This window comes from Salvelinus sp. IW2-2015, linkage group LG7, assembly GCF_002910315.2.
Source record: "Salvelinus sp. IW2-2015 linkage group LG7, ASM291031v2, whole genome shotgun sequence".
NCBI lineage: Eukaryota > Metazoa > Chordata > Actinopteri > Salmoniformes > Salmonidae > Salvelinus > Salvelinus sp. IW2-2015.
The window spans coordinates 30,788,769-30,793,884 of NC_036847.1; positions in this window are offsets into that span (position 1 = coordinate 30,788,769).

Genomic DNA, 5,116 nt, shown 5'->3' on the forward strand with positions numbered 1-5,116 from the left:
TCTTGTCTCCTTTTAATCAATATTCCTCTGCTCTTCTCTTCTCCTCCTCCTTTCCCACTATCAACCCCCCTTTTCACTTCCCCCTTCCTTCCTCAATCCCTCCTTTCTCCATCTATATTCAAACCTGCTCTGATCTGACCCTTCAATTTAATATACTCCTCTGTCCATATTGCCTTGGACAAAAGGCAAATAACAGATTCATTCAAAATCATCCAACTTTATTGGAAATGGGTTTTCTTTACTGCATAAAGACCAAACCTAAGTTCTCTCTAATATGCCTGTGGTTTCCACTGCATTTAAAAATATATCTCTCCATTGATAAATTTGATTTCCATTGATCATTTTTGTGTGATTTTGTTGTCAGCACATTCAACTATGTAAAGAAAAAAGTATTTAATAAGAATATTTAATTCATTCAGATCTAGGATGTGTTATTTTAGTGTTCCCTTAATTTTTTTGAGCAGTGTATATATTTTTTAATTCAACTCTAATTTACATCCTATAGAGCTAAATTTTTATGGCATGTTCTGCCTATCGATGTGAGAGACGCAGACTTGGTCTCGACCATTAAGTCTTTATTGAAGACTCATCTCTTCAGTAGGTCCTATGATTGAGTGTAGTCTGGCCCAGGAGTGTGAAGGTGAACGGAAAGGCTCTGGAGCGACGAACCGCCCTGCTGTCTCTGCCTGACCGGTTCCCCTCTCTCCACTGGGATTCTCTGACTCTATTACGGGGCCTGAGTCACTGGCTTACTGGTGCTCTTCCATGCCGTCCCTAGGAGGGGTGAGTCACTGGCTTACTGGTGCTCTTCCATGCCGTCCCTAGGAGGGGTGAGTCACTGGCTTACTGGTGCTCTTCCATGCCGTCCCTAGGAGGGGTGCGTCACTTGAGTGGGTTGAGTCACTGACGTGATCTTCCTGACCGGGTTGGCGCCCCCTCGGGCTCGTGCCGTGGAGGAGATCTTCGTGGGCTGTTATTAACCGTGTCTCAGGGTAGTAGGTTGGTGGTCTGTTGATATCCCTTTAGTGGTGTGGGGGCTGTGCTTTGGCAAAGTGGGTGGGGTTATATCCTGCCTGGTTGGCCCTGTCCGGGGGCTAGGGTCAGTCTGTTATATCTGGTGTAATTCTCCTGTCTTATCTGGTGTTCTGTGTGAATTTAAGTATGCTCCCCTCCCGGAGGACCTGAGCCCTTGGACCATGCCTCAGGGCTACCTGGCCTAATGACTCCTGGCTGTCCCCAGTCCACCTGGTCGTGCTGCTGCACCAGTTTGAACTATTCTGCCTGTGGCTAGTGAACCTTGACTTGTTCACTAGACGTGCTACCGTGTCCCGGACCTGATGTTTTCATCTCTCTCTCTCTACCGCACCTGCTGTCTCCACCTCTGAATGCTTGTCTATGAAAAGCCAACTGACATTTACTCAGGTACTGACCTGTTGCACCCTCGACAACCACTTTGATTATTATTTGACCCTGCTTGTCATCTATGAACGTTTGAACATCTTGAAGAGCAATCTGGCCTTAAATGGCCATGTACTGTTATAATCTACACCCGGCACAGCCAGAAGAGGACTGGCCACCCCTCAGAACCTGGTTCCTCCCTAGGTTTCCTCCTAGGTTCCTGCCTTTCTAGGGGTGTTTTCCTAGCCACTGTGCTTCTACACCTGCATTGCTTGCTGTTTGGGGTTTTAGGCTGGGTTTCTGTATAGCACTTTGGGACATCTGCTGATGTAAAAAGGGCTTTATAAATACATTTGATTGATATAGACGCTTATCTACAAATAGGCAGACCAACAGTGTTGCAGATAGAAATAACACATCTATAAGCTTAACACATTCAGTTGGCATTCCAGTCACTGCTGTTAGATGTCAAACATGGTGATTATATACAGATTCCCTCCTCCCCCTCTCTCTCTCTCTCCATCTCCCCCTCTCTCGTGTTAAGGTTAAGGGCTAAGATAGGTGTTATAAAAAGCTGGAGAAAATAAAGGTTGTCAGGGGGAACCTACTACCACCTTCTCCATCCATGTTGCCATGACAACACTCTCCACATAACAGCATCAGAACCCCCCCCCTCCTAACTACACATACACATTCTGTTATTCATACACACGTGTGGACAACCATATGCTCCCTCCCGGTTAGCGGTTATCACTCAGTCACATGCATGCTGACAAACACTCACAGTCTCATACACAAACACACACACATCCATGCACACATGCATGCAGACACACACTCACACAGTGKCTTACAGACACACACGCCGAGAGGGAGAGAGGTAGAGATAACAATGCACTCTAGTACTGCAAAAATACTCAAAGGTATTTTCTTATTTTTTTGTGAGACAACATTTATTGACTTTTTCTAACTTGTCTTGACTGAAAGGCACAAGCTGTAAAGAGTGTAGAGAGACATTCCCCACGAGAGACAGTCTCTTTTACCTCTCCCCAACTCTCTCCCCTCATCTCATCCCTCTCTCTCTCACTTTCCCTTCTCTCTATCCCTCTCTCTCTCTCCCTCCCTCCATCCTATAGTTTATACTCTGTCTACACTGCGAGGTAGGAAGCTATCCGCGGCAGGGTTGTTTATTGATGTTTTCAATAGGAGGAACAGAAGAGTAGTATGAGGAGTGGACAGACAACATCATTCTGTACATCTGGCCCTTCTTTGGACACTGTGTTAAAAAACCTCCCAACGAGCTTCAATGCCATACAACACTCCTTCCGTGGCCTCCCAACTGCTTTTAAATGCTAATAAAACTAAATGCATGCTCTTCAACCGATTGCTGCCCGCACCCTCCCGCCCAACTAGCATCCCTACTCTGGACGGTTCTGACTTAGAATATGTGGACAACTACAAATACCTAGGTGTCTGGTTAGACTGTAAACTCTCCTTCCAGATTCACATTAAGCATCTCCAATCCAAAATTAAATCTAGAATCGACTTCCTAATTCACAACAAAGCCTCCTTCACTCATGCTGCCAAACATACCCTCGTAAAACTGACTATCCTACCGATCCTTGACTTCAGCGATGTAATTTACAAAATAGCCTCCAACACTCTACTCAGCAAACTGGATGTAGTCTATCACAGTGCCAACTTTTTTCGTCACCAAAGCCCCATATACTACCTACCACTGCGACCTGTATGCTGTCGTTGGCTGGCCCTCGCTACATATTCGTCGCCAAACCCACTGGCTTCAGGTCATCTCTAAGTCTTTGCTAGGTAAAGCCCCGCCTTATCTCAGCTCACTGGTCACCATAGCAGCACCCACCCATAGCACACGCTCCAGCGGGTATATTTCACTGGTCATCCCCAAAGCCAACACTTCCTTTGGCCGCCTTTCCTTCAAGTTTTCTGCTGCCAATGACTGGAATGAATTGCAAAAATCACTGAAGCTGGAAACTCATATCTCCCTCTCTAACTTTAAGCATCAGCTGTCAGAGCAGCTTCCCGATCACTGCACCTGTACACAGCCAATCTGTAAATAGCACACCTCTGAGGGGTGCGTAACCGGTGGCAGGGAAGTCAGACGCAGGAGAGCAGAACTAAGTAATAGCCGGAGCAGTTTAATAGCAAAAAGCAACGTCATAAAAATAAACAAGACATGGGTACAAAACCCGTCGCGCACCAGTCAACAAATATGAGTAGAGTTGATGCAGGTATAAGGGCTGGATTACTTGACAGAGAGAACTTTTACGAAGAGGAGTGCCTCGTGATACATCAGAGAGAGTGTATTTTGTTACAAAATACAGCACTGAAGCAGAGAAACATTAAAAGAATCATTAAAAATAATTGGGAATCATCCAAAGTGATACGCTACTACGCCAAGTCTTTCCTGAACCACCAGTCATTAGCTTTAAGAGATGTCCTACCCTAAATGACAAATTAGTCCACAGTTATCTTCCGGGTGACTCTCCAAAAACATGGCTTGACCACAAAACCCAAGGGCTCTTTTAAATGTAACCAGTGCAACCATTGCAGTAATATTGCACAGAAAAAAGTATTTTTGTTGACACAGTTTCTAAAATGGAGTATTACCTCAAGCATTTTATTAACTGCAAAACCACTCATGTCATCTATAGATTGGAATGTCCACAGTGCAAGGTGTTCTACATTGGACAGACAAAGAGACGCCTTCAAGATCGCTTGGCGGAACACAAGTACGCCATACGGGTAGGCAATGAAGACTACCCCATGGCAAGGCACTACAAGTCCTTACACCATGGTAACCCTGCCTCCCTACAAGCTATGGGTATTGATCATGTTCCGGCCTCTATTAGAAAAGGGGACCGTCTTAAACAGTTAAACCAAAGGGAAAGTTTTTGGATTTACAAACTACAGGCCACTAATACCCTGGTTTAAATGAAGATATGGATTCTCACCCTTCCTGTAGGGTCGTGATGGGTCCATTTGCTGTCATCTAGTGGACATTTTGCTCAATTGCCCTCAGCTATGTTTGGACTGTTGTTTCATGTTTTGCTGTGGTCTTGGTGTACTGTGGAATATATTGCTTTCTTGTTCTGGACACTTCTCCCAGTCATGGCTAGGGTTGGAACTGCCTCTCTTGGTGTTCTGATGCTTCTAGCTTGGAGTTGTATGCTCATGATAACATAGCTACAGTATTTCACCTTTTCATGTGTATATTATTGCTTACTAGGTGTGTCCAATTTGGTAAACACTCCCTCTTCTAATTAGGGCTAATTGGAAAAGCCTTTCAAAAGAGGACATTGTATTCTCCTTTTTCTGTACTCCCTGACGAAGGCCATGCAGCCAAACGCCGTCGTTTTTTAAACAACTTTGTTTCTATTGAACATGCCATACTAATAAAGGCATTTTAATGAATTATATGAAGAGTGCCTTGGTCCTCCTTTCTTTTTAAATATGAGTAGAGTGTTGGATGTCACCAGTCTCTCTGTGTCACCATGTCTCTCTGTGTCTCCATGTCTCTCTGTGTCACCATGTCTCTCTGTGTCTCCATGTTGCCACGTCTCTCTTTGTCTCCACGTCTCTCTTTGTCTCCATATCTCTTTGTGTTTGCCGTGTCTCTGTGTCTCCATGTCCTCTCTGGTGTCTCCATGTGCTCTCTGTGTCCTCCATGTCTCTCTGTGTCTCC